Source organism: Sitophilus oryzae, unplaced genomic scaffold (assembly GCF_002938485.1).
Source record: "Sitophilus oryzae breed Bouriz unplaced genomic scaffold, Soryzae_2.0 scaffold_41_pilon_pilon, whole genome shotgun sequence".
NCBI lineage: Eukaryota > Metazoa > Arthropoda > Insecta > Coleoptera > Curculionidae > Sitophilus > Sitophilus oryzae.
In genome coordinates this window covers 1,043,663-1,071,464 of record NW_022146996.1, presented here as the reverse complement: position 1 = coordinate 1,071,464, position 27,802 = coordinate 1,043,663, and the positions used below count along the sequence as shown (strand labels likewise).

Sequence of the window (27,802 nt, the reverse complement as noted above, 5' to 3'; positions counted from 1 at the left end):
GGTTTTGTTTTTTTACCTTTAAATCTAGTCTAAATTCCTGCATCATACATACTAGTTGAATGGATTTATATCAAACCATGCCGGGTGCTAGTAAAAGTATCGTTTACAGATTTCTCTTAAAAACAATAAACGAGCATTGCTTTTAAATAAGGTCCGTGGACCATACTTTTGTTGACATCGGATCAATTAATAATTTTCCCAAGCGGATATATTGATAATGTTAACAGTATTACCCATCAGGCAATACTACTCTTATATTAATTAATTAAGGCCGTAATATATATTAATATAATAATAAATATATATATATATATATATATATATATATATATATATATATATATATATATATATATATATATATATATATATATATATATATATATCAATATAATATAATACGAAATGTAATTAACGAAATATCATCGTAACAACAACTATTTTAGAAAAGTCTAGGTTTACTTCATTCACTGAAATTTATAAAAAAAATCCTTTGCCTCCGATACAGATACCGCCACGGTTTAGAAATAGCTCAAAACAAAACAAAATTGAACGAGGCAACAAAAAACGCAAAAAAAATCCCCCTCGCCCTTCTCACGAGTAGTTTTCAGGCACTTTTAAGAATCTAAAGTAGGTCGAGGCAGACCGAAGTGGGTCAAGACATCTGGAAATAAGTCGAAATGCGTCAAAGTTGGGCGACGAAATGCGACCTTGACATGTTTCGATTTGTTTCTGGCATAGTGTGTACGCTGTTTTAGACTTTATCATAAAAGTTGCTTTACTTTTGTCGGATAGTGAACATTTATCAACGTTGATAATTATTTTTGCCGTTAGAGAATTTTTGTAATATATGATTCTGATAATAAAATTAATATACTTGACAGGGCAAATCTTTAAGCTCATAATCCATTTGTTTATGACAGGCATTACAAATCACTTAAACTGGCATAATAAATATGTGATAATTAAAGTGTAATTATTTCTATCGATCTTATTTTATTGCACAAAAATACTAATAGTTGCTTTACCGGATATTTATAGCATAACCTATATTACAATCAATTCTAATGACTTTTTATATTGCCAAAGTCTGTATAAAATATAAAAATTGATAAATTTATTATCCATCTATCTCTATCAGTGTACAATTTAACTGACATTTTTGATTTCTTGAAGGAAATATTTTTTTTATATTAAATGGCTTTCTAATGGACAAGGTATGTATCGTACTAAATGATAGTACATGTCATTTAGGTATATTTATAGTTATGAGTAAAGAGAGATAAAAAAAGAGATAAAAAAATATTCTTTATAATAATAGAATTCCACTTTCATTTCTTGTAGCCTCTTAGCGGCATTAATTTTTAATAACTTCTACAATAATAAAATATTTTTAATTAAAAATTTATTAAATTTTAAATATTTTATAATTTTATTATAATTTTTTGAACTTTTTTGATAAAGCAGTGAGCTATTTTAAAGACAATAAATCGTTTATTTTTGCATATATACACCGATCTCCTCACGTAAAGCTAAGATTTATTTTTCATATCAACACAGGTCCGATTCCGGTTTGTTTCGTAGCTACTGGGTGTTAAAGTCTTAAGAATCTTTCGACTTATTATAATTTTCTTCCAAGTACTTATAGTGATTCGAATGAAATTTTGAGTAAATGTTACTACAAGTGCTACATATTTTAATGCTAAAAAAGTGTCGATAAATTCATCAGGAACGTGCATATGGGTTATCACTAGAATATTTTTTCAAAAGAAAATATCTGCGCCACTGACTTTTCCTTGACTTGATTAAAAGTTATCTCTTGATATTTTGTCGAATTCGGCCCCCGTGATGAGATAAACCCAATTTTATTAAGCACAATTAATAAAATAAAAATAAAATTAATAAATTGTATATTACCATATTGTATTATTAGGTAAAATACCTAATTTATTATAAAATATTATTATTATTAGGTATTTTATTACTATTAGTACAACCTACAGCAATTTGAAATAAAAAAAATAATAGTATTTAAGATAATTACAAAAAACCTAATTTTAAAAATTTTAACATCCTGTAACTCTAAAACTATGCATTTCCATACTCGTGTTTATAGAAACTATTTTTTCATATTTTTTGAGGAGGAATCAATGAGTACTTTTTAAAAGAGAGAATTTAAAACATTCGCAAGTAAATGCTATTAAAATTTTTTAAAGGTTGCAATTAGACTTGGATCAAGGCAAATTAATAAAATTGCGTTTATCTCATTAAAGAGACCGAAATCGACAAAATATCAAGAGGCAACTTTTAATCGACATTAAACTGCTTACACTATTTCGCTAACAAGAGAAAAAAAAATCAGTGGCGTACATGCTTTTTTTCTTACAAATATTCTAGTGATAACCCATATGCACGTCCCTGGTGAACATGTAAATACGTCGAGAGAGAGAGAGAGACACTTTTTTAGCTTTAAAATATGTCGCATTTATAGTAATTTTTACTCTTCAAATTTCATTAGAAACGCTAAAAGTGTTTGAAAGAAAATTATAATAAATCGAAAAAATATTAAGACTACAACCAAACCAAACACCCGGTAGGTACGAAACAAAGCAGAATCGGACCTATATGTTGATATGAAAAATAAATCTTATTTTTAAGTGAGGAATCTCCTCACCAGAGATAGCACATGTTTTTTAAAACACCCTGTATTTTAGAGACAATACTCCTATATTATGATATATAAAGGTATGGACATGAAGCTGGTTATAAGCACTAAGGGTACAGTTATATGCGCTTATTACCAGCGCCGAAAATCAGCGCCTACAAGTCGTCTCAATATTACACAATGAACGTAAAAAGTAAGCACCAATAATTAAATGCACTCGCACTCAGAAAAAAACTTGTCTGCGCTTGTTGGCAGCGCCGACATTTTACAGGAACGAATTTTTAATTCTTGGTCGCTTGTTGTCTACGCTGGGTGTGCATATTGTGATTTTTGGTGCTTGTTTTCGGCGCTAGATTTCAGCGCTGGCTATTTCGCTGGTTTCTTTATGGAAATAGGCGCTGATTAACTAACTTTCTTTATGTGCGTACCCTAAGGGTAAGTCCACACCATCGCAGAAAAAGCATAACGGCGGACCAGCGGAACGATCTTCAGCAATTCTGTTGATTGAACTAATAATTTTAACTATCGATAGTTATCGATATAATGAATAACAGGGTGACAATAGGTAATTTCGTAAAAATGTGTAAATAAAAAAGTTTTTATTTCGATTTTTTTAGTTCATTATCAGCTGCATGACACAACAAAATAAATTATTGCAATTAACAACCTGTCACTTCATTAGTCATTATAAAATTAAGTTAAACGTTATCAGTATACTCAATTTTTTATGCATCTCTGTAAGTTACTCTGAATAACAAACGCCCTACTGCTACTGTAAAATACTTATATCCCCAGATTGTATTTACTAAAATCTATTTATTATTAGAAGTACCTAAGAAGTATCTAACTCAAGATTTTAATTACAAATAATTTTAAATTAACATATCAAAAGTTAGAATTCACAAATTTATATTTCTACAGCTGTAGAAATTCCATACAATATTTAAGTTCCTTAGTGTTTTCCCCTTGTTGTTTACTACAATATACATAAAATACATTTTATGTATACCCCCAGTTTATTACAGATTGTCTGTATACATTTAAAGCTTTTCTGTAATAGTGCTACTCATATAAAATAAAGAATGTAATTTCTTTGTAATTGTACTTTAGTAAAATTAAAGGAAAGATCTCTAAATGTTTTATATCTTACCGTATATAACAGTATTTATTTCAGCATCTTTCAGGCACAAATCTATCCTATCAAAAGATGCGTACCACTTGTCTTAGCTAGGTAGTAAGTGTCGGAAACACGAAATAGCCATCTTATCCGCGGCAAATCAAGCGGCATTAAAAGCGATCATCTCAGTTACCAACAATTCGAGTAACCATCATCGATTCGATGATCAAGGAATGTCTAGGAAGCTGAACAAATTAGACAAACAAAATAAATCCTTCTACTTTGTGTACCAAGGGATAGAAACTAATGAAGAAAAAAACGATCTAGCTAAAAAATGAGAAAAATACTCCACTAACTGGAGCAGAACTTTTCTGCTTCCTAAGTGGAAACCAACTTAAAGCGGAACTCAAGAACCTGGAAGATACCATCCGCAATCTAGAATGGGAATCCTCCAATGGTCTAAGACACACGTAGAAACTTTTCAGAACTTGTTGAAAGTTGTTAGAGAACCGAGAAAAATAAAAGAACCTTAGAGAACCTTAGAACCGAGAAAAATAAAAGATTTTTCATTGAACATTTATTTATAATATAATTTATAGCGTTTTTATTCAATTTTTAATACGTATTAAAAAAATGCGCTACGCTGTTCATGTCACAGTTATCTATATGAACTATATTTTTTTAATTGTACCCTATACATATATTTAAAGTGTATTAAGTAGAACTTAGAAAGTAGCAAAAAAAGGTAAAAAGACATTATTACTTATTAATACTTAGATTGAACAAGAATAAATTATTTAGAAAAATCTCTCACTTGCTATAGTACTTCTTCATACAACAATCTCTAATTTGCTTTATTATTTATTATGTACTTTATTAATAATTATTTATTAATAATTTACTATTTTCTCAATAGACAATGTTTTAAATAGAACCATTTTTTTAAGAAATACATCATACATCACACTTAATAAATAGTTGTTCTTAAGCCTCCCTTGCTTTTTGAGAAACAAACTTTATGCAGTCTTGAAAATCAAAGTACAGGGTGGCGCCTCCCATACGACGCGGAGGCTCCAAGGAGAACGGTAGTTTATGTCAAAATGAAATTTTGGGAATATATGTAGGTTAAATGAAAACATCTTTTAAAAATACAGGAGAGTTCTACAGGGTGTCTCCAAAAAAGTTACATCAACGTTTTGTTTTTTTTTTGTTTGGGAACACCCTATATATTAACTGATTTTCGGATTCTAGGAGAAAAATAAACGTGAGTTTCATTAGAGAGGTGTATGACTAAAATTTAAGGTTTTTGACAAATTTTAATGCATAATTATAACTAGGGAATGCAATCCCGCAAATGCTGGATCCCGCAAATGCAAGATCCCTCAGTGATTCCGCGGGATCAAAATTGCGGGATTTACCGTGCGGGATCTGCGGGATCAACACCAGGGGATTCCCCTTACGGCTTGGCAATTAAAAATAAGTGAAACAAACAGGTTAATTGTTAGATTTCTTTCTGGCGTGCCTAAGTGAAGAAAAGTGTTTAACTAATACTTGTGGACAATTACGTCAAATAAACTGCCGGACATAATTATCGGGACAAGCAAAATTTTAGGGTAAATTTAAAGTTGAATATCTCTTGAACTAAAAAAGATTTTGGGATGCGGTTTGGACCAGGTTTTAGATGCATCTATTGTGATTAAGATACTATGTGGTTTTCGAAAATATGAAAATATATTTAGCGAATTCTCATATACAGGGTGTTTTATAAGTGTGAAAATTTGGCCAAGAATCTTTTTTACCGCAAATTTACAATTTTTAAAAAATCGAAATTTTTATCAAGTACGACTAATCTGTATTGAAATTAGAAAAAAACAATTTGATCGGTTTTTTATGTTTTATTGTTTTAAGGAAAATACGACGTTTTTTATACGATGGTCCTAAATGGTACAAAAAGCTTTGTACATTCTGCATATGCCAAAAAATTATTGATATAGAGTGTATCTGAAAGCAGATTACTAACGCAAGTTAAAAAAAAATTGAACATCAGAATAATATTTTTATTTATAAAATAAGTAGATAAATTATAATAAAATTTAAGTTTATTTAATATATAAAATATACCTTTTGAACATCCTGTATACATCGGTCCAAATTTCTGTACAGATAGTTTAAGATACACGCTATATCAATATATTATGGGCCTATGCAAAATGTACAATGCCTTTTGTACCATTTATCCAATTATTTGGACCAAATGTATGACTATAAATGCATATTTTTCGAAAAAAATCGTATTTTCCTTAAAACAAAAAATTAAAAAAAAAACACCAAATTGTTTTTTCTAATTTCAATACAGACTAGTCGTACATAGTTAAAATGTCGATTTTTTAAAAATTGTAAATTTTCGGTAAAAAAGATTCTTGACCAAATTTGTACACTATTATAAAACACCCTGTATACGAGAATTCGCTAAATATATTTTCGAAAACCACATAGCATCTTAATCATAATAGATGCGTCTAAAACCTGATCAAACTGCATCCCAAAATCGGAGAGAGAAAAGAAGAACATTTATTGTTTACAATCCCGCAATTTTGCGGATCCGCGGGATTGATTGCTTTAATCCCGCGGGTTTGCGGGATTGAGATTTTGGTGCGGGATTGCATTCCCTAATTATAACACTTTCTAAAAATGAAGAACGAATTATAAATTTCAATAAAAGCTACCTAAATTGGAATTTGCCCGATATAGCCTAACAAGTAGTTAAAATTACTATTGTACAAAAATTAAAACTTGACCTAAAAAGTTATATAAAGTGAGACAAAATGAATTTTAAACATTTGTCACCTTTAAAAGCAAGTTACTCATTTATTTTAAATGGTACATCCAGTATATTATTCCGATATTCTATGGAGAATTCATGTCTCTTCCAAATATTATTAAGGTTGCCTACCTTTCAAATAAAGATTTTTCTAGATATTTTCACTTTTATGATTCAGTGTCAGTAGATCTTTATTATATTAGATAAAATCTACGTGGCTGTGATATGCCTGACGTTACTTCAACATAACTAACGTCAAATTAGTTCAGCTTTAACAACTTGTTATCATTTTGTGTTAGTTAAAAGAAAAGAAGTTCTCAGAAATTTGCCAAAAATTAAAACTTATCTTACATCAGAGAGAAAGTGACATGATGATGTGTTACAAATCAAAGCTTACAAAACAAGCTTACAAAACTATTATCGACAACATGAGAGAAATAAATGTGGCTGCTTTTCGAAAATATAAATATATATTATAATATGCCTCTTAACATGAAAATATATTTTGAAGAGAGAATAGTTTTATACAGTGAATAGGAAAAGAAGCATTTTGAGCATTAAATTTCAAATAGCTACAAATTGTCACATAATTATACTCTTATATTTAGTTTTTATTCTGTAATAACTAATATATGTATATTTTTATTACCGTTGAATAGTTTAATCTAAATCGTTTAATTTTTGTTAAATTAACGAAAGGTATATCACAACCATCTAGATTGGGTAATCAAAAGTAATCAAATAATAAATATATACTGAGGCAAAAACATAAAAATAAAAATATCTAGGAAAATCTTTTTCTAAGGGGTAGGCAACCTTAGAAATATTTTGAAGATATATAAGTTCTCCATTGAATACCGAAATAATATACTGGATGTTCCATTTAAAATAAAGGAGTAATTTACTTTTAAAAGTATACAATATTTAATATAAATTTTGTCCCACCCTGTATAACTATTTGGGTTAAATTTTATTTTTGTTAAACATACAATGGCTATTTTAACGAAATATCAGGCTATACAGGGCAAATTCCAATTTAGGTAGCTTCTATTGAAATTTGAAATTTATTTTTTATTTTTAGAAAATCTTAAATATGTCAAAAACCTCACATTTTAGTCATATACTTCTTTAATAAAACTCACCTTTATTTTTCTCCTAGAATCCGAAAATCAATTAATATCCAAACCAAGCCATTACAAAAAACACAACTTTGATGTGTAACTTTTTTTGGGGATACCTTGTAGAACTCTATATTTTTATAAAATGCTTTCAATTAATCTACTGCTCCCAATATGCTCCCAAAATTTAATTTTGATATAAACTACCGTTCTCCCCATAGCCTCCGCGTCGTATGAGAGGCATCACCCTGTATAAAACGTTTTTTACAGGATATTTCTAGATTCCATTTTTTGTTTTAAAATATATACATATTTTTTAATTGTAGTCACATCCGGTTTTACCGGAAGTAAATATTATTTTGCCTGTTTTAAATCGTAAACAACTGCACTAGATTCAAAACAGACATATTTTTTAAATAATATTTATATCGAAGTTTGTGGAAATATTTTCAATTTTGTCATAAATGGCTTTTTTCAGAACAAAACTAAATTTTTATGTATTTTTCGGCATTGAGGTATATTTTTATAAATTTACACTGCTTGTCAATAGAAAAGGCCTTACTCCGCTTATTCTTTTCGTAATATAATAAATCTTATTTACGGTGCTTATAAACTTAATATAAAAATTATAAATTCCCGGACACAAAATTCTGCCACCCTAAAATTTTGACTAAGTTTGATATTTCATTACTTTTGAATTTGTAATCCGCTTTTTACGATTATGGTATTAGTTTGTAGATAAATTTGTTGGCATTATTTTTTATTATATTGATGACATATATTTCGGTGAGGTGCGTTTATACCGGGGTAAATCAAAACTTCGTTTTCGTTTCGTTTCTTTATAAATTCTAAACACCCTGGGGAAAATATAAAACAAACATTTTGGATAAAAAAACACTTTCCTGTACAGGGTGGTCGAAACTGGTCTGTTTTGACAGAGAAACGACATAGATGTCATGGGCTCGATTTCTGAGACATGTTTAATGGTTTAAACCGCTTGTTGATATTTTCACTGCCAACTCAGATACGGTGTCTTTTTGAATTTTTTACCATTTTGAAAATTGTCCATAACTTTTTTATTTCGCGGAATAATTGAATTCTGTAAAAACGCCCTTAAGGCACTTTTTTAAGCACAATCCAGTGGCGTAGTTAGTTTTTTTCTATGTTTGCTCTTGTTGTCAGAAATAATAAAAATATAATTTTTTAAATGGAAACTTAGTTTATTATCATTTAGTTATAGTTGGCTATGAACTTAAAAAATGGTGGCGTTTAACCCTTTCCAACGATATAAAGTTATGAGTATCTATTTCTAAGAATGACAGAAATATTAGGTATTTTATCTTAATATGGAAACGGGCCTTGATTTTGTGTTGACCTATTTGCCTAGTTATTTTTATCACAATTTATATTCTATATTATTATTTATCTGAATAATTAAAGACTTTTGAAGAGGTAAATTAACATTCTATATTAGCATTAGTAATTACAATTGAAATCGATACAATAAATAATGAACAAAACTAAAAAACGTATGTTTTGAGTAACGAATATAGTTTTCTAAAAAAAACATCAAAGATGTTCACAACAAACATATTTTGCGCACAGAGTTACAGCGATTTATTAGGCGAACTGGTGTAATAAGTCCAAAAGCTTGTCTAGTAACCTTCTGCAATTCTTCCCTCGTCCTAATGGTTCTTCCCTCATATTGATATAAGGTCTTATAATTTCCGCCATAAAAAAGTCGAAAAGGGTTAAATCACAAGACCTAGCAGGCCAAGATATGGGGCCCCTTTTTCCAATTCAATTCTCTCTAAATTCCCCATTTAATAGTTTAGTTATAACCCTGGCGTTTTAATTATAATTGGTTATACTAATATAGAATAATATAGAATGTTGATTTACCTTTTTAAAAGTCTTGCTAATTATGCAGATAAATAAAAATATAGAATATTAAATTGTGACAAAAAATAATTAGGCAACTAGGTCAACACAAAATCAAGGCCCGCTTCGATACAAAGATAAAAAACCTAATATTTCTCTCATTCTTAGAAATAAATACACATAACTTTATATCGTTGGAACGGGTTAAACGCCAGCATTTTTTTAAGTTAGCCAACTATGATTTCCATTTAAAAAATTATATTTTTTGTCATTTCTGACAAAAAGAGCAAGTATAGAAAAAAACTGACTATGCCACTGAATTGTGCTTAAAAAAGTGCCTCAAGAACGTTTTTACAGAATTTTATTATTCCGCGAAATACAAAAATTATGGTCAATTTTCCAAATGGTAAAAAATTCAAAAAGTCCCCAGTATCTCAGTTGGCAGTGAAAATATCAACAAGCGGTTTACGCCATTAAACATGTCTCTGAAATCGAGCCCATGACATCTATGTCGGTTTTGCTCTATCTAGTCAGAAAATTGGTTTTCTCTGTTAAAACAGACCAATTTCAACCACCCTGTACTCTTAGATCTATTTCTAACATTTCATTTTTTGAATTATCCTATTATCTCTATTCTTTTATGAGCTACACATTTTTAAATAAAGTACTCCTGTTTTTACAATCTTGAATTTGTTGAAAATGGAGCTCTCAATGCTCACCGTTATATTGAGAATGTCCCCCAAGAAGTTGTCGTTCCATTTGCTCCTTTCATTGGAAATCAGTTTATACTAGGGTTGCCACTTTTTTGCAAAGTAAAAAAAGGACATTGGACTATGAAACAGGACCGCAAGAGAGGGGGGGTTAACATGTTGATTGGGAACCGCTGATATAAATCGCTACTTTAAAATTAAAAAAAACTTTTTTGGTTAAAAATAAAGCCTAAATCTGTTAATATTTGGTGTCTAAACTATCTTTTCAGATTAAACGGCGATTTCTAAATAATGTTGCCGATTCTAAACAATAGTATACTGTTTTATTAGGATTACAAATGATACGTTTTGTGGCGATGCTGTACGTCTGACATTACAGGCGAAGCACAAAAAGTAATTTTTACTCCGAATAGAACATGCTATTTTTTTCAAACGTTAACAAATAATTTTTTTAACAATTCCCAACGTTGCAAATAATATAATAAGATTAAAAGTAATACTTAGGGAGTAATTATATATCGAGAAATTATGGTTATGCTCGTTGAATTTGACACATTATGTCAGTTTTATAGAAACATATTATTTATTTTTTTTTAAGTTTTATAACATGTTTAATTAAATTTGGATGAACGGAATATTGCTGGTTACTGGAGATAATTCTCTCAGGAAAAATATGTTAATAAAAAGGACTTTTTAAGAAAAAAAAAATAAAAAGGACAATTTGTGTTCCAAAAAAGCAATGTCCTTTTCAAAAAAAGACAGATGGCAACTCTAGTTTATACTGACGCATGATAATGCCAGGCCCCATATTACGCGGGGTAACGAGTTAGTAGAACGAGTAGTTAACGAGTACCTGGATGAGGTTGGACTACGAAGATTGGAATGGCTTCCTTGTAGTTCCGACCTCAATCCAATCCGATCGAACCACAAACTTTACAGGAGCTATGGCTAGCATTAACGGTGGAATCTCCGTTAATGCTAGCCTTAGCTCTTGTAAAGGGTTTTCTTGTTCTATAGCTTGATATTCATCAAGAAAGAATAACTACCCTTATTCATTCGATACGACGAAGACCTCGAGCTGTTATTGCTGCTATAGGTGGACATACCTGCTATTAAAATTATTATAATTTTTTTTTTTCAATAAAAGAATCTCTGAAATCCATACTTTACTTAAAAATGTGTAGCTCGTAAAAGAATAGAGATAATGCGACAATTCAAAAATTGGAATGTTAGGAATACATCTAAGATTACAGGAAAGTGTTTTTTATTCAAAATTCCCGTCTCATTTATTCCACAGGTTGTTTTGAATTTATTGCAAAAAACAACGTTTTGAATTACCCCAGTATAAACCCACCTAACCGAAGAATATAAGCCATTAATTATAAAAATAATAAAAAAAATGATGCCAATAAATTTATCTTCACACTGATACCATAATCATAAAAATCGGAAAACAAAATAAAAAGTTGTACAACATCAAACTTAGTCAAATTTTTAGGATGGCGGAATTTTGTCGGGTAGTATATTTAAAAAATAAAAAAATAGTCAAATATTTAAATAAAGTAGTATATAGAGAAGTAAAAACGCCTTAGCCCCTACAAGTGAGTTAATTTCTGCATTAAGTTCATCAGACCACAGAAACATGTCTGTGAAGTTTCTTCGTTGAAAAAAGTGTATTTTTTTTTTAAATAAATTGTACTGAAGCTGTGGTTGGTTCCTTGTGAAACATCGTTGAAATATTAGTATTAAAAAATAATAAATGGTAATGAATGGGGTAATAAAAAATGTGTTTAGAAATCCTTGTTGGTCGTTAACATTATTTTCGTTTTTAACAGATTTTAGTATTTCTAACTGTTCAATGTAAAGTCGATAATTGTTATTGTCTTTAGAATTAGCGGAATAAAAATTTTTCATTAACATTTTCTTTTGTTTTTTCTTTAGCATATTATCAATAAGGGAACACTTATATCCATTGTTGATGGCGATTTGTTTAATAATATTTAACTCTTTTTTAAAATTCTCTGGGCTCAGTGGAAACATTACTAATCTATGAATTAAACTATGAAAGGGTGACATTTTGATTTGCCAGGATTCGTGTGATTGACTATGTATTACAGTGTCTGTGGTAGTGGGTTTTCTGTAAATATCAAATTGTAATCTATTAGACTGTTTTATAATTGTAACATCAAGAAAATTGATGGTATTAATACCTTTTTCAATAGTAAATTGTATTCTCGGGTTAATTGAATTTAATAATGTTAAAAAACTGTTTAAATTTCTCTCGGTGCCTGACCAAATACAAAAAATGTCATCTACATATCTTGCCCAATAATTTATTTTTGATATTAAACTACTCTTGTTTTTAAATAGCTTCTTTTCAAAATCTGCCATAAATATTTCTGCGAATAACGGTGAAATTGGGGAACCCATCGGTAACCCATCTTTCTGTTTAAATATTTCATTGTTATACTGAAAATAGTTTTGTTCTAAACAAGTTTCAATTATTGTTATTAAATCTGATTTTACTATTATATTAAGATTAGATTTATCAATTAGTTCATAAATAATAGAGGACAATTCATGGGTTGGGATAGAAGTGAACAGGCTTTTGACATCGAAAGAAACGAGTGTTGCATTATGTGGAACTTCAATATTTTTCAAATTATCTAGCAACTCAAAAGAATTCTTTATGGCAAATTTTGATTGAAAATTGATCATGGAAGGAAGTGTTTTAGCTAGTATTTGACATAATTTATAAGAGGGAGCATTTATGTACGAGACGACTGGTCTAACTGGATTATTGTCTTTATGTAATTTTAGTAAACCATAGAGTAATGGGGGTGAAGGATTCATTATTTTGGCATAGTATTCATTGTTATTAGGTAATATAGATTTGTTATTTTTTAAAATAGAAAGAATTTGTTTTTGAAAATTACATGTTGGATCAGAAATTTTAGTAAAATCTCCACTATTTAAAATATCAGCTATTTTCTTATCATATTCTGTTTTTGTAAGAATTGTTATAGTGTTGCCCTTATCGCTTTTGTAATTATTAAATTGTTATCATTTATTTTCTTGGTTATAGACTGTATGATATTTTTCTCTTTACTGTTAGTTTTTAAATATTTGTTACAATTATTGAAATTTTCTAGTATGCGATATTTATTACATGTTGAGGCATGAGGTAAAGTCCCAACTGCGATTTCGGTGTTAACTGCTAGCAATTCTATGGCTTTTTTGTTAAAAACAGCTGGGGAATATTTTAATCCTTTTTCCAATATTGAAATTTCATCATTTGAAAAAGTAATATTTGATAAATTAATAAGTGTATTTTTGTGTCATTAAATTTTCAGCTAAAAAATATATATCTCGATAATACGGCAACATATGTAGTATATTAAATTTAGATGAACAGAAGAACGGAAAAACCAATCAGTGGATCTCCAAACTGTAAGAAAAAATCAATATTCTCTAAATAAAATAACTCCGATATTTTGAGCTTAATTGAAAATCGGCAAAGAGGAAATATATTTCTTTTATCGAGATCTACCAGCTCTGAAAATATTTGCACTTATTTAAGACTCACCCTGTGATTTATTTTTGCTCTGCAATGTAAGTTTTGACAAAAAATTGAAATATTTCAAAAAATGTTTAACTTAGGTATAGAGCATCGTAACAAGATAGACTTTAATGTAACATTAATGTTAGATAGTTACCGTTACGTAGACTTTAATGTAACATTAAAAAAACATAAAATATACACAGTATATCACCAGAACGTCGAAGCATTATTATTAATTTTAATTAAAGTCATATTTTGTTCTGTTCTAAAATGTTAAAAACGCATATACTTTAACAACAGCAAAACATATGTCGCTAATGACGTCAAAAATGGTAGTAGTCAACTATCAAAAAATGAAAACTGAATTATATCACCAAGACACGCATTTTGATTTTTATGACTTAAAAAAATTCAACCGGTCATCATTATAACGGTATGGAAATTTGGAAATGTGAAGTTAACTAACCATTTTAGACAAGCAAAAATTTTTATAGAGAATCCATTTTTCTCAAAATTTTCATAACAGAAAAGTTTTTTGTGAAGACGATCCAGGAATACACTGTGTTTTCGTTTAAAATTATCAAATTAACAATTTTCGATTAATCCAGAAAGACCCCATTCAACCCCAGAAGCACGCCTATGAGGTTTTTTCGCCAAAAATTTTTTTTAAAAATTCGAAATTTTTTGAAAATTTTTGTTTAGTTTTTAGTTAAAAAACATAATTTCTTGATAATATGGCAACATAGGTATTAGATTAAATATACAAGAAAAAAAATCCAGAAAAGATCCAGTGGGTCTTAAAATTTTAGCAAAAATTTTTTTTTTAAATTTTCAAAGTAAAATAACTCCGTTATTTTGGACTTATTTGAAAAACGATAAAGAGAAAATATGTTTCTTTTATCGAGATCTACCACCCCTTAAAATATTTGCACTTATTTCTGGGACACCCTGTATAAAAAAATAAACCTCGCAATATCCTCAGTCTAAAATACACTGATTTGTATTTAAATTAAGCCTGTATAACAATTTTAATAAAGTTAGTTAATAAAAAGTTTTTATTTTTTTTATGCTTCAAATATTATACAAATTTTATGAATCATACTATACCGGGTGCGATAAAAAAACGAGATTTGGTATGTTAGTATATGACATAAATTAGGAATGATTGACGTATTCAATTGTTTACAATCACTTCTTGTTTCACCAGAAATGACTACAACCTTTGATGTTTAAATGGCACCCTCGCAATAAAATATACAGGGTTGTTCACCACATACGACACGGAGTATTGTAGCTAAACGATTAGATTTTTACAAATTGTAAGTTTTGGATTCGTTGAAGGACTATTAGAGCTACAATTTAAAAATATTTTTACAAGATACAGAGTGTCCCAAATAAATAAAAAATATCAAAGTTGTATTTTTTTAAATGGAACACCCTGTATATGATTACATTTTTAGTTTCTACGATTAAAATAAAGGTAATTTTGATTAAGGTTTATCACACTTAAACCTTACCGTTTTTGAAATATTTTGGTTTTTGTCAAAATACAGTAATAATTTTAATGCTTCATTTCTCTAAGCGTATTTAAGTTTTTAAAACCAAATATTGTACTCGAGTATTTATATTTACTGAATTTTGTCTTGCAATAATAAAAATTATACTACCTTATACAAAGTGTCTAAAAATTTATTTTAAATAATTACTAGCTTTAAACGGCAATAACTTGTTTAATTTAAGTGGAACACCCTCTATATATTTCATGAGAATCAGATGCATAATTTAATTGTCTATCAAATTGTATTACACCATTTTTACTTATCTCTTCAAGTTTCCATAGAAAATGCATTTTGTTGTAATTTACAACTCATTTATCAATATACCCATGGAATACTGACATTTTAGCTTATTTTTAAAGACGTATCAAATTTTTAAAGAGTACAGATACTAATATTGTCGATATAATTCGTTTATTTCATTAAAAAATAAAAAAAAAAACTGTTTAAATATTTGTTAAAGAGGACCAATTAATATGATTCCAGTATTCAAACTACATTAATTGACTGTTTGCGTTGACTAATAATAATTGCTCCAAATACTAAAATACTGAATTTTGTATGTGTATTAGACACTATGGTATTTTAAGGTATTACTTAAAAATGATATTTCATTTTTTCACAAATGCTTATTCATAACAACAGAGACGTTCATTTTCATAACTTATTATGATAATAATTTCTGATTCAAATTCACATTTATTCAGAATAATTTATTAACGAACACAATTAAGTATGTAATTAATCAGTATTTGGGCGGAAATAATGGTGGTATATTTAATTAATGGTATACTCTTTTATAAAGATTTAAATAGTTTTCTTCTTGCATACAAATGAGCTGGTAATATTATCGTTTTGCTAAAAACGATAATATTACTAGCCTGTACGTTTTGTACATATGTTGCTTTAAAAACAATCTAAAATGTCAATATTCCATGGGTATATTGATTTGAGTTAAATTATAAGAAAATGCATTTTCTACGAAAACTAAGGGATGGTATAATGGTATAATACAATGATAGACAATTAAATTGTGCATCTGATTCTTCTAAAATATACAGGGCGTTCTATTTAAATTAAACAAGTTATTGCCGTTTAAAGCTGGAAATTATTTAAAATAAATTTTTAGACACTCTGTATGAGGTAGTATTATTTTTATTATTGCAACGTAATAACTGATCAATAAATAAACTTCAGTAAATATTTAGTATTAAAAACTTTGATACCCTTGGAGAAATGAAGCCTTAAAATTTTTGTTGCAATTTCACAAAATTGAAAATATTTCAAAAACGGTAAGGTTTAAGTGTAATAAACCTTAATCAAATTTACCTTTATTTTAATCGTAGAAACTAAAAATGTAATAATATACAGGGTGTTCCATTTAAAAAAATACAACTTTGATATTTTTTATTTATTTGGGACACTCTGTATCTGGTAAAAATATTTTTAAATTGTAGCTCTAATAGTCCTTCAACGAACCCAAAACTTACAATTTGTAAAAATCTAATCGTTTAGCTACAATACTCCGAGTCGTATGTGGTGAACAACCCTGTATATAATAAAATATCAAGGAGCCTTGGTAAAATAGATTTGATCATCTAATGTTTTTCGTGTCTTGTCTAAGGTCTCGTCCTGGCCGGTTAAAAGATGCCCATATTGAATTTTTAATCATATCTCAATTTTTTCAAGTGGAACGAGGTTGGCTCATTAGCATATTTGGGAAAAGCATTTTTTTACGAATATTTTTTTAATACCACACATTTGGTATTTCGAGTCAAAATGTCGTTATGAACCGCATGTTACAATTTCAAATAAACCATATGCGAAAATGCCAAAAGTTGACATCTGAAGTGTCATTCTATTCAGAGTGTCATTTTCTATCGAATAAAATAGAAATATACTGAGCGTGCCATTTAAAAATCAAAAGTTGTAGTCATTTCCGCTAAAACAGGAAGTGACAAAAACAATTATTGAATACGTTAATCAATCCTAATTTATGTAGAATACTAATATACAAAATCTCGTTTTTTATCTGAAAAAATAAAAAAAGTTATAGGGGTGAGCCACTTTTGAGACGTACCCTGTATAAAGACAGTATACCTCGCAATATCCTTAGTCTAAAATGTTTAGATTTGTATTTAAATTAGATTCTAAATAACTTTTGATACATGAAGTTATAAAAATAAACACAATCAAAAAATTTATAGACAATCCATTTTTCGTAAAATTTTAATAAAAAAAGTTTTTCCCCGATCGGCGATCTGGAAACCAGATTCCATTTAAAATTATCAAATTAACCACTTTCGATTAAACCGGAAGTGCAAAAAAGTAAGAAATATTTTAAAAAGAAAATACACCCTGCAAAATCCTTGGTCGAAAATATGCAGATTTGTATTTCAATAAGATCCTTAATTATTACAGTTGAGGGTTGGAACCTTTGGTGTTACACAGCAAAATAAAAACACTAAATCACCACAATACACCAAAACACTTTTACTTTTACACTGGACGCGCGTTTCGCTAACCGTGTTAGCATCATCAGCAGATGATTATAAACTGAGTTTATAATCATCTGCTGATGATGCTAACATAATTAGCAAAACACTTTTACTTGTCCAGTGTAAAAGTAAAAGTGTTTTGGTGTATTGTGGTGATTTAGTGTTTTTATTTTGCAATAAGATCCTAAAAAACTTTTGATAGGCGAACTTGTATAAAAAAAAACTTTACACAATTTTAAATAAGTTGATTTAAGAACAGTTTTTTTTAATGTGCATCCAATATTACAAGAATCTTAAAATGGCTTAATATAAGACTTACCTTTTAGAGATGTATCACGGCTTCCGCACTGGATTTATCCCCAAACTGCAACTTCTTGACTGTTGTATCTGGAATCCGGGAGCCGCTACCGCCGGTTGATACAGGAATGTGGAGACACATCGCGCGCTGTTTTCAGTTTTATATTGTCTTCGGCCAATGGAAGCGCCCTCTCACGAGCCGTAATTAGCCAATGGAACGATATAAACCCTTGTAGGACGAGGTAAAAACTTTAACAGTGTGACGCATTAAACACGTTAATTCCATTTTTCTATCATATTTCAGATTTTTTTTAGTTTGACTCCCACTTATACGTGTAATGGATCTTTTAGTATTTCCAGGTTTTATAATGGTCCACAATTTTTAGTTCACTATATCTACAGTGTTGTAGTTTGCTATTTGAGAATGTTACACCAATAAATTTTACAAGATTTAACGGGCCGTGGTAGTGTACAGGGTGGGTCAAATTCGACGCTTTTAAATGGAAACACCCTTTTCTATAGGAGATAGACGAAAACTAATATCGGTGCCTGGAGCTCAATTTTCATCAAAAACATGATGGTGAAAACCGCACATCAGAATCTGTTACCGTTTCGGAGTTACGGGGTGTTTTTCAAAAATGTGCATTTTTAACAAATCGCTGTAACTTTTTTGCTATGGAAAATTTTGTATTTCTATGAAAACACTTCCAAAGCAACTTTTTACGTAGAATTTAATGGTTTAAGTATAATTTTTTTAAAATTAATAATTTAAGAGTTATCAACAAAAAAATTGATTTTTTATTTGGGACACTCTCTATATTTTTAATTAACTGAAAAGAATTTAAAATTACCTTTCCAAAAATATAGCACACTTGATATTTTGTTATAGTCCACTTTGAAATACAGAATTTTTAAAAGTTTGCCACTTTTAACTAGTAGCACAGAATATCTAGCTACGCAACAGAAAAATACTCGAAATGAAAGAGCTAAAATTGCACAAATAGAATACTAGATGGCGCGACAATATCATAATCAGAATATAATTAGAAATTTTGAACTTTCGGTTTTGGATCGACGGCTCGTCGACGGCCTTAAAACTCGGCTAAATATGCACAGTTGCCAGATTTAAAAAGACTTGAATTGGCATCCCATTCTTTTTATTGTGTATAATGCAGTATGTGTTTGTTTCTATTCTTCTTTTCTTGTCAGATACACTTTGATACACAGATGAGATATTAATTATTCCTTTGGCTATTAAAATAGTTTTAAGTATATTATTACAAAACATATACATTTTTAATATACACTATACCTTATAATATTAACTAAGAAAATACTTTTAATTACCTTTAAAATTAATAATATACAGGGCGATTGATAGTGATATTTATTAATGCTGGAACGTTAGTAATGAAATATAAGTTTAATAATAATGGAAATAATTTATTAAAATGCAGTACAAAAAATGTTAACTGACTAAAAAATACTATAATAACAAATTTCTTCCGTTTGCCACGTTATTTATATAGACCTAGGTAGATTTTAAAAAGTGACACAGGTACAATTAATAATATATTAGTTCGGCATAAAAGTATATTAGTTCGGCATAAAAGTACATAAAGAACAATAAATTAAAATTCGTAAAATAAATTAAAATTATTATATAAACAGATCTTTATAAAGAAACGCAAGTATACCAAATTTGGGCCCAATCGAACTCCAGGAAATGATATCATAATAGTGTACTATATTATGGTACCACTCGATATACTTTAAGGTACCATAATATTGCAATGTCACCGAAGATCCGTAGTATACCAAATTTAAGAACAATCGAACGCCATGAAATGGTATCGTAATATGGTACTATATTAAGGTACCACTTTATATACATCATAGTTCAATCATATTACAATGTAACCGAAGATACGTATATACCAAGTTTGAGCCCAATCGAACGCCAGGAAATGGTATCGTAATATGGTACTATATTAAGGTACCACTTTATATGCATCATAGTACCATCATATTACAATGTCACCGAAAATACGTAGTATCCCAAGTTTAAGCCCAATCGAATGCCATGTACGTAATATAGTACTATATTATGGTACCAGTTGATATGCTTCATGGTACCATAATAATGCAATGTCATCAAAAATACGCAAGTATATATCAAATATGAGCTCAATCGAACGCCAGGAAATGGTATTGAAATATGGTACTATATTAAGGTACCACTTTATATGCATTATAGTACCATCATATTACAATGTAACCGAAGATACGTAGTATAACAAGTTTAAGCCCAATCGAACGCCAGGAAATGGTATCGTAATATGGTACTATATTATGGTACCTCTTATTATGCTCCATGGTACCATAATATTACAATATCACCGAAGATACGTAGTATCCCAAATTTAAGCCCAATCGAATGCCATGTACATAATATGGTACTATATTATGGTACCAGATGATATGCATCATAGTACCATCATATTACAATGTCACCGAAAATACGTAGTATACCAAGTTTAAGCCCTATTGCCGCCATGTACCTAATATTGCTATATGGTACTATAGAAGGTACCACTTTATATGCTCCATGGTACCATGATATTACAATGTCACTGAAGATATAGTATACCAAGTTTAAGCCCAATCGAACGCCATGTATCGTAATATAGTACTATATTATGGTATCACTTGATATGCTTCTGAAAAAAACGGCGTCCAGTTGGCTGGAAAAGGACGATCGATGACATTTCCCATATAAATTTACATATAAAATGACAGTGATATTCATTTCATAGCTATCGCTAACGCCGGTTTTTCCCTATTATACAATATGAAGTTGGTATGAACACAATCGAACGTCAGGAAGTGGTATCATAATAGTAGAACAATACTTATTATATTGTCGCCGAATTACAATGAAAATTCAGGATTCAATTATACAATCAAACGTCAGGAAGTAATTGTAATTTAGTTCATAAGATTTAATTCCAACTAACATGGCAAACTGAAAAAAACAGCTCTGATCTATTTTAATATGTTTAAATGATGTAGCAAATTTGAAGGGAGGCTTTATCAGGAAGTATTACGATATGAATTACACAATGGCAACACTGCACAAAATTCTTTTAAATTTTGTTTGTAGAAAACTGTATTCTTTTAAATTTATTGCCCTCTATTATGTAGTAGCGAAACTACCACATCAAAATATCTGATTTGGAGACAGACTTTTAAAGCCTGTCTCCTTTTGCTACCTACAATTTTATACATGTAACGAGGCTTCTGTTGCGCAGCTAGATATTCTGTGCTAGTAGGCTCTGGACCCCTTATTGATGATATGCCCTTAATGGAACTCGAAAACATATTTTTCCAGCAAGACGACGCACCGCCTCTGAACGCTTAAGTTATCAGCAAATTTTTGCAGCCAATTTCAAGAATAATTAAATAGCTTACCAAGATCCCAGCCGTGGGCCGTCGAGGCCGCCTGACTTAGTGCCCATGGATCTAATCCTATGGATATATTTGTGGAAGAATAAAGGTTCCTTATTCTTCCGTATAATCTAGACAAGAATTAGAAATACTTAGCAGTTATGAGAGGTTATCTCGAAGGGGAATCGAGCAAAATATCACAGAATATCTAGCTACGCAACAGAGAAATACTCGAAATGAAAGAGCTAAAATTGCACAAATAGAATACTAGATGGCGCGACAATATCATAATCAGAATATAATTAGAAATTTTGAACTTTCGGTTTTGGATCGACGGCTCGTCGACGGCCTTATAGCTCGGCTAAATATGCACAGTTGCCAGATCCAAAAAGACTTGAATTGGCATCCCATTCTTTTTATTGTGTATAATGCAGTATGTGTTTCTTTCTATTCTTCTTTTCTTGTCAGATACACTTATATTAATTATTCCTTTGGCTATTAAAACAGTTTTAAGTATATATTACATTTTTAATATACACTATACCTTATAATGTTAACTAAGAAAATGCCTTTAATTACCTTTTAAAATTAATAATATACAGGGCAATTGATAGTGATATTTATTAATGCTGGAATGTTAGTAATGAAATATAAGTTTAATAATAATGGAAATAATTTATTAAAATGCAGTACAAAAAATGTTAAGTGACTAAAAAATACTATAATAACAAATTTCTTTCGTTTGCCACGTTATTTATATAGACCTAGGTAGATTTTAAAAAGTGACACAGGTACAATTAATAATATATTAGTTCGGCATAAAAATTGCTGTCACGACATCGAACAATAAATTAAAATTCGTAAAATAAATTAAAATTATTAATTAAACAAATCTTTATATAGAAACGCAAGTATACCAAATTTGGGCCCAATCGAACTCCAGGAAATGATATCATAATAGTGTACTATATTATGGTACCACTCGATATACTTTAAGGTACCATAATATTGTAATGTCACCGAAGATTCGTAGTATACCAAATTTAAGAACAATCTAACGGCCATGAAATGGTATCGTAATATGGTACTATATTAAGGTACCACTTTATATACATCATAGTTCAATCATATTACAATGTAACCGAAGATACGTAGTATACCAAGTTTGAGCCCAATCGAACGCCAGGAAATGGTATCGTAATATGGTACTATATTAAAGTACCACTTTATATGCATCATAGTACCATCATATTACAATGTCACCGAAAATACGTATTATCCCAAGTTTAAGCCCAATCGAACGCCATGTACGTAATATAGTACTATATTATGGTACCAGTTGATATGCTTCATGGTACCATAATAATGCAATGTCATCAAAAATACGCAAGTATATATCAAATACGAGCTCAATCGAACGCCAGGAAATGGTATTGAAATATGGTACTATATTCAGGTACCACTTTATATGCATCATAGTACCATCATATTACAATGTAACCGAAGATACGTAGTATAACAAGTTTAAGTCCAATCGAACGCCAGGAAATGGTATCGTAATATGGTACTATCTTATGGTACCTCTTATTATGCTCCATGGTACCATAATATTACAATATCACCCAAGATACGTTGTATCCCATATTTAAGCCCAATCGAACGCCATGTACATAATATGGTACTATATTATGGTACCAGATGATATGCATCATAGTACCATCATATTACAATATCACCGAAAATACGTAGTATACCAAGTTTAATCCCTATTGCCGATATGTACCTAATATTGCTATGTCATCAAATATGGTACTATAGAAGGTACCACTTTATATGCTCCATGGTACCATGATATTACAATGTCACTGAAGATATAGTATACCAAGTTTAAACCCAATCGAACGCCATGTATCGTAATATAGTACTATATTATGGTATCACTTGATATGCTTCTGAAAAAAACGGCGTCCAGTTGGCTGGAAAAGGACGATCGATGACATTTCCCATATAAATTTACATATAAAATGACAATGATATTCATTTCGTAGCTATCGGTAACGCCGTTTTTTCCCGATTATACAATATGAACTTGGTATGAACACAATCGAACGTCAGGAAGTTGTATCATAATAGTAGAACAATACTTATTATATTGTCGCCGAATTACAATGAAAATTCAGGATTCAATTATACAATCAAACGTCAGGAAGTGATTGTAATTTAGCTCATAAGATTTAATTCCAACTAACATGGCAAACTGAAAAAACAGCTCTGATCTATTTTAATATGTTTAAATGATGTAGCAAATTTGAAGGTAGGCTTTATCAGGAAGTATTACGATATGAATTACAATAATGGCAACACTGCACAAAATTCTTTTTTAAATTTTGTTTGTAGAAAACTGTTTTCTTTTAAATTTATTGCCCTCTATTATGTAGTAGCGAAACTACGACATCAAAATATCTGATTTGGAGACAGACTTTTAAAGCCTGTCTCCTTTTGCTACCTACAATTTTATACATGTAACGAGGCTTCTGTTGCGTAGCTAGATATTCTGTGAAAATATCAAGTGTGTTATATTTTTGGAAAAGTAATTTTAAATTATTTTCAATATATTGAAAATATACAGGGTGTCCCATATAAAAAATCAAATTTTCTGTTGATAATTCTTAAATTATTAATTTTCAAAAAATTATACTTAAACCATTAAATTCTACGTAAAAAGGTGCTTTGGAAATGTTTTTATAAAAATACAAAATTTTCCATAGCAAAGAAGTTAAAGCGATTTGTTAAAATTGCATATTTTTGAAAAACACCCCGTAACTCCGAAACGGTAACAGATATCGATATGCGGTTTTCACCATCATGTTTTTGACAAAAATTGAGCTCAGACACCGATATTAGTTTTTGTCTATCTCCTATAGAAAAGGGTGTTTCATGGGTGTTTCCATTTAAAAGCGTCGAATTTGACCCACCCTGTACATTTTAAAATTATTTTTATAGATATGCAAGGTGACTCAACTATATTTTTACACTAAAATCATTTCATATACATATATTTTTTTACTCAGTAGCTGTCTCAATAAATTTTGCCATAATCAATATCGGGTGTTTTTTTAAATATGACCATGACCAAGGTGGGCCAAATTGGACGCTTTTAAAGGGAAACACCCTTTTCTATAGGAGATATATGAAAACTAATATCGGTGCCTGGAGCGTAATTTTTATCAAAACCATGATGGTGAAAACCGCACATCGATATCTGTTACCGTTTCGGAGTTACGGAGTGTTTTTCAAAAATGTGCATTTTTAACAAATCACTGTTTGTTATGGAAAATTTTGTATTTTTATGGAAACATTTCCAAAGCGCCTTTTTACGTAGAATTGAATGGTTTAAGTATAATGTTTTTAAATTAATATTTTAAGAGTTATCAACAGAAAAATTGATTTTTTATTTGGGACACCCTGTATATTTTTAATTAACTGAAAAAGACTTAAAATTGGCTTTCCAAAAATATAGCCCACTTAATATTTTGTGCTAGTCCCATTCGAAATACAGAGAAAAAGTTAGCCACTTTTAACTAGTAGGCTTTGGACCCTGTATCGATTATCTGCTCCTAATAAAACTCGAAAACATATTTTTCTAACAAGATGAAGCACCGCATCAGAACTCTGAAGTTATCAGCAAATTTTTGCAGCCAATTTCGGGAATAATTGAATAGCTAACCAGCATCCCAGCCGCTGGCTGTCGAGGCCGCCGAAGTCGCCGGTCTTACCACCTATGGATTTTTATCTTTGCGGTAGAATAAAGGTTCTTATTTTTAAATTGCCCATACTACACAAGAATTAGAAGTACTTAGAGGTTTAGCGAGGGTATCTTTCACCCTCACTGAGTTAATGAATTCCACGAGAAAGGTTCAAAAATGGTCCCGCCTCGCCTGTCCATAACAGAAGACGGTCGATATGTCAAACACCTGTAGAAAAATATCATGTCTTGATTTGCTATTTATTTTTATTATTATTAGATGTAGTTTAAATGGGTTGATGTTGTTAAATATAGTTTAAATTGTTATAAATTTCTGCATCTTTTATTGCAAATATTATTTTCGTTTTAATTGCTGCTCACATCTAGAATTTTTTTGCATTACAGCCGGCGCCGTTCAAAGCCTACTTATTCAAAGTCGGCGAATCTTTAAATACTCTACATCTCGAAGAGGAATAGAGCAAAATATCAAGTATGTTATATTTTTGGAAAGGTAATTTTAAATTCTTTTTAATGAATTAAAATATTATATGGTATCCCATATAAAAAATCAAGTTTGATAACTTATTAATTTTAAAAAATACTTCTACCATTAAATTCTATGTAAAAAGAAGCTTTGGAAATGTTTCCATAAAAATACAAAATTTTCCATAGCAAAAAAGTTACAGCGATTTGTTAAAAATGGACATTTTTGAATATTAGTTTTCGTCTATCTTCTATAGAAAAGGATGTTTCTTTTGAAAAGCGTCCAATTTGAACCACCCTGTGCAGGGTGGCGCCTCTCATACGAAGCGGAGACTCCTAGGAGAGCGGTAGTTTATATCGAAATGACACCCGCTGGTCTGATAATCAGGTCAATCGTAACTAAACAGTGCATTGAAAAGGACGAAATTAAACTCCGCATTCAAGCTGGCAAGAGCATCCTCTACCACTGAGACATGACCACAGACAATAAAGGGAATCTGGTATGACCGATAGAGTAGCCGTTATGTGTTTTGGTGCAATTTCCTGGCTACGACACTACAGCCAGGGACAAGACGATGATGGAGATGCTTCTTAGACCAGGCCAAAGTGCTAGAGGGCACAAACTTCCCCCCAGCACCTGACAAGAAGCTTCCTCACCAACGATAAGGTCTTGCCGTCTTAAGCCTTAAGTTAGAGAATTCCCATTCCAGGTTACGGATGGAGCCTTCCAGGTTCTTAAGTACTGCTTTAAGTTGGTTTCAATTTAAAGCTCTAGAGGAAGCAAAAGCCCAAAACACTCCTCGGAAAAAGGAAAAGTATAAGAACCAACAAACAGTCTGGCGTATCTCCACCAAAAGGCAAGAGAAAGAGCGAGAACCTTTTACCTCTGCTCCGACAAGAAGAGAAAAAAGCCAGGATGGAAAGCCATCCAGGACCGAGAGGCAAGCGGGGACGTATCACGAGCTTTATCGCTATTACTGGACAAGTGAAAATAGCGATACTGCAAAAGGTTTACCTAAATGCGACACTGATCACCGACTAGCAAACGGCTCTAGAAGAGGGGATACTGAACGAAGTAGTAGCGATCAGATTGCAACACAACAATTCACAAAATGTGGATCAACTGCGATTTGCGGGAATACACTTTCGGGTGGGCATGATCCTCATAGATTGTGTATCTCAAGAATCGGCGGATTGGTTGGTGGAAACCGCATTTAAGCTTAAAGAGGGGGCCGGGACTGTTTGCAATGAAGAGAGAGAGCATCCCTAAAGAGGCGATCATCTGGTTTTTCTACCGAGGAGCAAAGGGCCTAACACCACCTACCGGCTGATCCTTTATCCAGACTCAGAACTCCAATATAAGATCATCGAGTTAGCCAGTCATCAACTGGAGGCAGGAGAGCCATGGTCAGGTCTTCACATTAGAGATTGACCTCGAATCCAGGAGACAATAGAGAAAGATAGATAGATAGATCCTCTATTATAGATTCGGGACACACCGGTATTAGGTTTAAGGGGAGACCAAGATAAAGACGTGGAGAAAATGAAGTATCTCGACTGTGAAGAGCACGGAGGGCCAAACCCCAACTATGGAAAGGTATTCGTAGGAGGTAGATCTGCACTCCTCGGAGAAAGAACATCTGTTGTCAGAGGAACATGGGAAATACCCTGTCTCCCCTACAACAAGAAAATTTGCACGTATGATGAGTTATATACTGTATGATGAGTTATAACTCAAAAAAGGAGGACACATAAGATCTTTAAGGTTCGTAGTGATTAACCCCCCTCTCACTCATTCTACATTCTGCAACTATATATCTTATATACGCCAAACACATTACACCAGCGGATCGAGAACGACTGTCCAAAGTACTAACTTATAAAAAGTTTGTAGACACATCG

The 27,802-nt window shown here is 30.6% G+C and overlaps 1 protein-coding gene across 1 annotated transcript in view; it reads right to left on the bottom strand.

Moving 5' to 3' along the window:
• LOC115885811 overlaps positions 1-18,365 on the bottom strand; it is a 108,288-nt gene extending 89,923 nt beyond the window's left edge. Inside the window, exon 1 of the mRNA XM_030904836.1 lies at positions 18,248-18,365. The gene's annotated coding sequence lies outside the window, so the exon portion shown is untranslated. The remainder of the gene's footprint in view (positions 1-18,247) is intronic.
• Between the last annotated feature and the right edge of the window lie 9,437 nt (positions 18,366-27,802).